This window comes from Scyliorhinus canicula, chromosome 10, assembly GCF_902713615.1.
Source record: "Scyliorhinus canicula chromosome 10, sScyCan1.1, whole genome shotgun sequence".
Lineage (NCBI taxonomy): Eukaryota > Metazoa > Chordata > Chondrichthyes > Carcharhiniformes > Scyliorhinidae > Scyliorhinus > Scyliorhinus canicula.
This window is the reverse complement of record NC_052155.1, coordinates 118,916,580-118,926,709: the sequence shown is the minus strand read 5'-3', so window position 1 is coordinate 118,926,709 and position 10,130 is coordinate 118,916,580. Positions and strand designations below refer to the sequence as shown.

At 38.0% G+C, this 10,130-nt stretch overlaps 1 long non-coding RNA gene across 1 annotated transcript in view; it reads left to right on the top strand.

Annotated features, from left to right (window-relative positions):
- Positions 1–3,687: 3,687 nt before the first annotated feature.
- The window catches only part of LOC119972628, a 31,607-nt gene continuing 25,164 nt past the window's right edge, over positions 3,688–10,130 (top strand). Inside the window, exons 1-2 of the long non-coding RNA XR_005462120.1 lie at positions 3,688–3,919; positions 5,446–5,572. This is a non-coding gene — a long non-coding RNA (uncharacterized LOC119972628). The remainder of the gene's footprint in view (positions 3,920–5,445; positions 5,573–10,130) is intronic.

Below are 10,130 nucleotides of genomic sequence, written 5' to 3'. Positions count from 1 at the left end.
AATCGAGGCAAATGGTAAGATATCCATTTGATTATGGAACACATTAATAAAATGAAAATGTCATATGCAACAAAAAGGTTCTTTTTACAATCCATCTATGGCACTGTGCATCCTGCACATAAATTTTGTGAGCAAAGCTATCAACCCCCTTACATTTTATACTGTCCATTGGATGATGGTTAAAAAAGGACAATGGCATAAAGGTGAGACATGCTGAACTTTTCATTAATTCACTCCTGCATTCCCACATGTCTACAATACAGAACTTACATGGTGATATGCTGCTGTTTACAATCCGCGCTATATTTTGAATTATGGTCAATATCCTACATAAAATATAGGTTACGTATCTATGCATATTAATTTGCACTATCTTTGAGCAAAACAAACTTTGAATATTTGAAATTACAGTTTCTGTTAAATTTCTGAATTTATAAAATAAAATAATTTCCAATGTTTGTGAAAGGAAGAATATTTCTTATTGTTACTTTAAGGATATTTGAAATATACGTGCCTGAGGAGAAAAAAATCTGTTTCTTTTCCGTGCGATATTTTTTCATGCCTTTAAACTGAAATTAATACAATTGATAAAAATACATTTCTAATATCAAAACTGTAAAATGACAGATTAACTTACAGTTAACAGGACTGGCTACTTACTTCACTATTTTAAATCATTTTAGTAAAATAAATATCTTTAATTCCAGGAAATTATGTAAAACAAAGTAATGAGAAAACATTAACGAGTTAAAACATACAGTTCCAGTGCTCTTACTTTTAAAAGAAACAAAACACATTTGCCCCTTGGTTCACTAAATAATTGTTATGCTTAAACTCAGCTGATAAAAATTCAAATGCTTTCTTTGCCAGGATGGAATATAAATCAAGATAATAACACACTTTTAACAGTAATTCTTTAAATGGAAGTGTCAATTATTAATTTTAAAATTCACTAGGCATTTCAACATGGAGTTCAGGAAAATATATCTCATTAATTGCAACTATTATGAATATAAATTCTTGTCTTGATGAAGTGCTTTTGTGCAAGTTGTCTCTCAGTCTGCTTTATAATATTCCATTTGTTTATTTTGTTAAAGACAGTTAAAACTGATCAATTGTCATTATTTATCTAACCGGAAACAGATAATCAGCTAGAAACCTTTGACACCAAGGCAATCCATGATAGTAAAATGTCAATGGCGGAATGAGAATTCCAATTGCACTTTGTCAGGAGAACGATCAGCTCATCTCCTCTTCACTCTGTGCAGTGGTAGATTACTAATTTAATCACATTTGCAAGCCAACTTGGAGCCTTTAAAAATGAGCACGGCAAACTCTGCCATATCTTTACAGTGTTGATAAAATACAGCATAGCCTGGGAAAAGTGTGATGCAGAACAGGTGAATAGAGTAATTACTATTGTCAAGGCTTTTATTTTATTTTAGTCGTGTTTTAGAAACAAGTGCAAAAGCAGAAATCTAAACATAGAGTTAGCACACAAGCTCCACAGTGTGACGTTGTTGGAGGCATAGCTTCTTTCTTTCTTTTTTGTTCAGATATGTATGTATTTTCTGTAAGTCCCATTTGCATTGGATCAAATTTAGAAGAACAGGTTTACTGCGTTGGGAAAATGTAAACATTTTAATTTTTTTTTAAATTCAATAGAGTTCAAAATAAATGCATAGTGTTGGAGCATTGTTATTGTATTCATTCATTGACCATTAAAGGCTTCAAGTGATTAAGTATGCAACATTGAAATGACTGCGAAAGCAGAATCTGGGCTGGCAATGAACATAAGTCCTCTTCATTTCTACCTCTTTTGTTTTGCTTGGTATTGCTTAATTTAAGAAGAAACATCAAAGATGCAGCTGACAGCTTTGAAGCATAGGATAGAAAATAGACCTGAATGGACCTTTACAAAAGCTCGACTCCAGAATCTAGCCAAGCTCAAACGGCAAATGACCCGACCATTGCTCCCGTTACAAAAAAGGGTCAGGCGCAGTTTTAGATAAATAATGCATGTGACTTGGATATTGTTTCACAAGCAGCAGAAAATGTATTCATAATGAGTCCAGTTTCTTTGCCATTCAATTAAGATTTTTTTTTCCAAAACAGTTTGATTTAAAATATACCTCATATTAAAAATGGACGGATAAAGTCATTTGCAAAAGAGTAACATTTCTAAGCATAAGTTTGATTTTGTAAAAAAATATTGGGGCAATAATGAATGGATGCTTTCTCTGTAGAAGCCAAAATGCTTCCAAAATTCCAAAGTTTGGGAGAAATTTAAATCCATATTAGAAACAATTACATGCTCCACCATCTAGACATATGTCATGAAATTCATTGATGCAGTGTATGGGCCCCTGCATTATTCTGGCCTTGCTCTCTCTGGTCTACACAAGCTGAGACCACACAGCAATGGTGTTTCTACAGCTAACTGTACTTAAACTTTGTGTCTGATCAAGTTAAGTGTATTGGATTTGAAAACAGTTAGTCAATTGTTTCTAGTCCCTAGGTGGTGGTTTATGGTAATGTTTGCATCAATACTAACAAAAGCCATACTGCAGTACAAAGTACATCAAGGAAATGAAAGACAAGGCTGCCTGTTGTCAGCTCTGTCTACAATAAAAGCAGGATTTAGAGCTGGGGCAGAGATCGTTAGGGAACTGCAAAATGAATGAACTGCAGAAATCATGGGGTTGATGGTTCATGGTAGTGGTTAGGGACTGGCTAATGGTCTGGGTTGTACCCTAGCTACGAGATATATGAACCCAACTCAGTGGCCATACAAAAAAGGTCAGTGAAGAGAAAAACGTATGAGGTAGCATAATAGGGCTTCATCGTTAAGAAATCGCAGGAGGAAAACAAGTTCTGATTCATACAAATCATTAGTTACTGTGTTACTGATTAGCTTGGCTGCTAAAAACAGAAGGTCAGAATCTTTATTGATTAAATAAGACCTTTTAATACCTTATCCTAATTAAACTATTTATAATAACAGTAAATCAAGAATTCCAAACTGGTAAAAATGCAAATATCCTATTATCTTAGGCCAAAACATAAAGAAATGGCACTCACATTACAAGTTTGATTTAAACGATCAAAAACATTATATGATGAATCCAATGTACAGTAAATAATGGATTAAAACCAATACATTTCAATGAAATGATAATTACATACACCTATTAAACTATATTAACAGTGTGAGCCATGTACTTATCATTTGAAAGCCATTAGAAAAAATTAGAATCAAATCACAATCTTCAATATTCATAAATAATGGCAAAGGGAGGTTTTCCCTCCATCACAAATTTTAGTTAATGCAAGGATGCTAGTAGAAGGTAAATGACTCATGAATTAATATTTGCAATATTTTTATATTAATGTCTGCGCAAAAATGTATTTTGGACTTTTAATATCTGAAAATTAGTAATAATAAATAGCACAAAGCTCATGCAGAATGATTCTACTGAAAGGCAAACATTTATAGGCTATTTCCCCAATGATGACAGAACAAAATTCAGATAAATTCACCTGAATCCATGGTAAAATTACTAGTTCAATTATGAAGCAATTTTTAAGATGGAACTAAAAGAAATAAATGCAGCAATAATATGACATTATTCATACAATGAATCTATTAATATACGAGCATCGTTATCCTTTATTTGAAGTCTAACCTCAGGATGCCTGCTGTGTTGCTGGATGGTAGAATGTCGGAAGAAAATAAGTGAAAGCACATCTCATCATGGGGTAAATTGTCTGTCGAAAATAAATGTACTTAGTTTCTGATTTGAATGCTGCTTTCTGCGAAAATAGGCTGGATTGTTATCATTGTCTGCGAAGACTAATCTTTCCTGAGCGGAGAAAAAAGCCATGTGCAGAGGAACAAAAGCCACAGTGCAGAATGCAGGTAGGCCGATATCTGTTCTATTGTATTTAATGTCCCATTTTAATCTATTTCAGGCTTTTAATGTCATTTAACCAACTATGAGATGTACTTCAGACATTAGCAGGAAAAAATGAATGCAAGGTATGATTCAGGTGGACCAGAAAAATATACATTTTTAAAATAAATAGATGGAAGTAAAAATCTTTTATTTTAAATTTTGGTAGGACAGGAATAATAAACCTTTAAATTATAAATGTGATCTGTTATGGCATAATTTTTTATTCTCCTATGGTCATATACCATCACTTAAAACCCCTTATGACAAATAATGTTTTGATGTGGTCAATATTTATTACTACACAATTGTTGGGAAAGAAATGCTAATGCACTTTCGAGTCTCCAGAAAGTGAAAAATAAACTGTGGGTTTAGCACTCACAGGGCACAAAAATACCATATTTTCCATCATAGATAAGAGCTTGTTTACCATGTGGAATATATTTCTGAAAATATTTCATAGAAGCAGAACAATCAATGGCACCAGAGAAGGCCAATTAGCCTATTGAGTCTGTGCTGGCCCATTTGAACTCAAAGAGATCTTAACATTTGTTTAAAAATTTAACGAAATGTAATGCCTCCCGCAGGTGAGTTTGGAAGCAGGGAGCTTGTGGGCAACCTTCCTGCCCAGAGGTCAATTGAGGCCTATAAAGGGCCTTATCCCACTGTGACTAGGTTTGACCAGCAATGGGGCAGGGGACTCGCTATCAGTTCTACTAGCAGCCTACGGAGGACAGTCCCTTATCCACTGGCACTATGTACCCAATCAAAGGACCAGGTGTCAGGAGTGGGTGGGTGATCTGGGGGAACCAACCCACTCCTCTTCCTTCTGACCTTACCCCACCCCCCTCCTCCTCCTCCTCATTGTTTGCATCCCCTGAACACCCATCCTTCCCACAGTCACGTCTCTTCAGGATCCATCAGCATCCTGGTGAAGACCCAATGGTAGTACCAGCAGTAACCACCGTTCCTAACCTTTGATTGGCCAGCAGTTCTCAAGAGCAGGATCAGTTTGATTGGAGGCCTGCACTGCCCAGGTACATGCCTGATTGGAATGTAATTGCATCAGGCCAGCTGGAGAAAACAACATGGGGCTCCCACTGCTTCTCCAACTGGTGGACAAGACCCCATGTCGACTACATTAAATCCCATCCTTTATGTCTTAATGACAGTCCAACTATTTGTTTTTGGTGGTGAGTGCAAGATTCTATAGATGCAGTTCAAAAATTAGATTTGTCTTGTATGATGAACTTATTTTGTATTTTTAAAGGACTGTTAGGCGACGGTGTACAACCTTTGCCCACAAAATTGATTATTGATATCAGTAAAAGATAATCATCTATTTTTCAACAAATATGAAATGATTTCTCAACTTCTCCTCTCCTCTCCCACCCTGACCCCTCTCCCTTTTGAGCATTGTACTTTCGGCAGATGAAATTATAAAATATTAGTAACCAATTTGCTTCCTAAATTACCTGTCTTTAAATTCCAGTAACAGGGAGATACTGCCAATGAACAGGATATCTCATTATAAATCCAGGAAAACATGCAGTTATGGAAACCATGTCAGAAATTGTCCCTTGTACCTCCAGACCGAATCTCATTGCAGAATCCAAAAGGTATTTCTGTCTAACTGAATTCTCATTATTTTTTGGTTATTATTTTCAATAACTCATCACCATGTCAAAATATGAGCCTAATTTTGGTCAATTAAAACAATACATAACATCATTATTTACACAAAAAATACATTGCACGGAAAGAATGCGGGGGAGGGGGGGTGAGGAGGAATAAGTCTTATAACTATCATTTGGCCTGTACACAAAACATAGAAGTGGTTGCCGTGAATCAAAATATCATCAAAACAATAATTTAAATACTTTAATAAGGCAAGACAATATAAAATGCTAACGTGTATAATTCCAGGAATTATGGTTCTGATTGATGCATAATGATGATTGCACTGGTGTGTGAAACGGTAAAATTAGGCTGTGCTCATAAAGATTAATTTAGTTCACAGTATGAAAATGAGTGCAACTTTTCAAGTGAACAAACGAAAAAACTAAAAGGGAAGAGCTAGCAAAGAATTTACTTGCCCCATCTTATCTGTGGCGTGATAATAAATCTCCAAATTTAATGCTGTTGTCAATAGACATTGTTGGTAAGTGAATTATTTGATTGTAGACACCTATTTTTAAAAGGTTTTTGTTATAGATCACTTAAAATACTTCATGATGTTGAAGGAGTTTTTGAACTTATGCAAATTACATTAAACTACCTCCTTTGACTAAAGAGACTTTATACTTCAAAGGATGAAAAATCTGCAATTCATTTCGATCTCTACCTGCAACTTGTCAACAGATACATATTGCATGATTAAATCCATTTTCCTGAATTGCATTATATCGGCGTGCTTAAATTACAATATTTTTATAATTTTTCTTCACAATTGTAAAGTTATGTGGGCACTTAATATTTTTGATTTTAATTATTTCTCTATCTGTTAAACTATATTAAAATACATCATTTCATAATGACTAAGGAAATTTACATGACAAAAATTGCTACCATTTTATATAAATAATACCATCTGTTCAAGATGACAGGATGCTTTTTTGTAAAGGGTAAAATTTGAAAATTTAAGGACATTTGAACATTAACTGTCATTATGCTGCGCTTTGTTGGTTATTTTGTTTGATATGCGTCTTGTGACCTGTATATAAAATTCATAGTTTCAGAAGTGACATGTGCGAGTCCTGGACACGCAGGGGAAAAGGCATATTTCCTGACCTTGTAACCATGGCAACCTTTCACTGATTGGTAGCAGGCAGGCTCTGCATTCCTTTGACACTGGAGGCAACGATGTGAGGTTACAGACTTTGATGAAAATATGAGGATTTTCCTCACATATTAAGGGTATTCTGAAAGATCAAAACTTGTCGAACAAATATTGAGATTAAAACTAATCAATCCATTAGCTAGAATTTTGATAGATGCTGACTGATTTCACTCACATCTAGCAGCAATGAGCCTTTACAGTTCAAATAACGTGAAAACTTCTCAACATTCACTTTATTTTTATATAGGGTGCGCCATAGGTTTGACACTCTTCATTTCAGTTGTAGCTTCTACTTGAGTTGCAAAATATATATAATTTGGACCATTTTCTCTAAATAGTCGTGAGATTTGTTAAAATAATGAAAAGGCAAGACTTATCCAGGAACATTGAAATTGTAGTTCTTCATGGAGATGGAATGAAAATCTTCACCACATTTTACATTCAACTATATTTTGATTTTTATTAAATAACAGCTTAAAACAATACATTACTAAGAAACCCCAACAAATGTGTCTTCAATGATTCTTCAATAATGTTCAAAGAAAAACATAATTTTATACTCTCACGAATATTCCTATCTAACAGCTAATATGTTAAAAGCAGCAAAGTTTTGAGATTCAAATGTATACTAACATTCAAATTTACAATTCATGTAAAGATTGAACAGAGGGAGATTCCTACTTTATGGACAGGTACATTTGAATGATGCTTCTTTTATTCCTGGTAAGCAGTTAGGTATTATTGGGAGCAATTGACTATTTGCCAGAGATACTTCAATCCAACAACTTGGGAGCGGGAAAGTCACTATTCAATTACTGCAATCGGTCGCAACTGGGATAAACTTGTGTGTATGATTGTTAACTCCACTGCTCACAAGATCAATGTTTTACTTGTGTGAAAAGCTACAAATACAAATTCATAAAAAAGTACCTGTGTGGTGCTATGTAAATTGAAACCTTTGGGCAGATTTAATTCAAATCCGCACAACAATTAGACAGTGAAATTCTTGCTAAAATAAGTTAAGAACTAAGAAGTTCTCGGGAGTTTAAGAAAGTAAACCGCATTTTATGTTCATATTGATGTTTGAGATAAAATATCAATAAGATTAATTTTTATAAAGAGGAGCATTATAGCCCTCCAACAACTTTACTTAGGACCACCCTTTTACATTTAGATGGACAGATACAGAGAGAAGCGGATAATCCTTGTCCAACCTGAACCTGATTCTGTTTCCCAGGTGGCACATGTAGCAGGAACTCCAAATTACGAGGGCGATTCTCTGAGCTCCGCGCTGGGCCGGAGAATCGCCGCAACCACGCCACGATGACCCGACTTCCGAGGTGCGAAGAATCTGCACCATTTGATCCAGCACGTTTGACGCGGCACCGGCCGTGGGCCGCTGGAATCAGCGGGGCCGCCAATTCTCCTGCCCGGTTGGGCCGAGCGGCCATGCGGATATGACAGAGTCCCGTCGGCGACGTTCACTCCTGGCCGTTGCCAGTGGGAACTCTGCGCGAAGGGCCGGGGGGTGGCCTGTGGGGCGGGGAAAGGCGATCCTTCACCGGGGTGTTGGGAGGGGCCTCCGATGGGGTCTGGCCCGCGATCGGGGCCCACCGATCGGCGGGCCTGCCTCCCCCCCCCCCCCCCCCCCCGGGCCTACTTTGTTGCGTGGCCTGCCCCTGAACACCGATGCCGTGTTGAGTCGGGGCCAGCACGCAGAAGAAGTCCCCTGCGCATGCGCAGGTTGCCACGCCCCAACTGTGCATGCACGGGTTGGCACGGTGCCCATTTGCTGCCAGGAAGGGAGGTGGGAGCAGCGTGAACTGCTCCAGCGCTGTGCTGGCCCCCTGTGGCGATGGCGTTCACTACGGCGCGAACACTTGGTCTCCATTACAGAGAATCACCCCCTACATATCTCATTCCAGCTTATTCAGACACACAGGTATAGAAACAATTTGATTCCTTAGTTAACTAAGTACAAAACATTTTTAAAAACTATATTCACATACGGAATGAGGATTAATCAAATTGAAATTATAAAAGTCTCCTTTAATCACAAATGCACTTGTGCAACATTGCACATTGCACTTAATTGTTAACAGCAGTGTATAATGTCCAAAGTAAGTTTAAAAGACTGAAGTTTCCATTAATAGTTCTTCATCTGTTGAACAATCCCATATGTTCTTGTTTGTATGAAGGAAAACCATGGGGCGAATTTGCCGTTTGAGAGACGAAGTGCTGACGGCGGGAATGAATTGCGAGTGTTCTACGTGGATGAAAACGGTGCCAGTCCCAAAGTCATTCAAGTCCAGTTAATGGGCTAGAACCGGTGCCACCTCGAACTCACGCAATTCCAATGCATGCCGACCCTCAACCCACCCAAGGTGACAGCACTAGTTGTGCTTGAGCACGCCCATCCTGCTGATGGGTTGGCTGGGGCCAGAGGGTACCTAGTGGGGGTGGACTGGGGAAGCACCCATACGACCCATAGTTCTAAGTTCCCAGTGGGCAATCAGCTGCATGGCTGCCTTGCAGGCTGCGGCAATGATGGTCCATCCCCAACCATCCCAACCCCACGGTCCACCTAATAACCACCCCATACTACTTCCCCCAGTCCTGGCAGGCGCCACCCCGAGCCAGTGGCAAACTGTCAGCACACTACAGTGATGTTGGACACTGTTTGTACCCGCTCCTGCACCCTCAGCAGCCACAACACCCATTTCCCGATTTGAAATACTACAAGTGAACCTCGCTGTTGTTAATTCCTCCTGGCAGAGGTGGTGCATCATGAAAGGCCCGGAAAATGCCAGGTTGGGGCCGTTAATAATATGCCAATGGCCTTTACTGTACAATTTGCATGCCCACGCTGGTGTGCAGCATAGAACACATTCATGCCGCTGTTGAGGCTTTGGAGCATGGCATTCTGCCCCATAACTCAGTTCGACCTGCAGTACGCATGTACTTTGTCCAAGTTTATAAGGTTATCATTTCTCCAATTTCCTGACCCCTACTTCTGAAGGAAGTTTGGAAAATGGTCTGCTGCCTGACTGATTCATTGTCAACAGTTTCATCAGAGCTGTTGCACCCAAAACTGGCCAATTGAAACTTGTAAGGAATTATGACTTATCAGCCAATGGAAAACAAAGAATCTCCCACCTGGCTGAAAGAATTTTAAAGCAACTGTGCACTGCCATCAATATCTCTGGGAAAAGACAACAATTTTACACAACACTCAACTGAAATAATAGCTGTCATATAATTACTACAGAGTTAATTCTTTTTAAAAAGTCTGATATTTGATGAAACTGCGATGCATTTTTTAATATCAAAAAATTGGA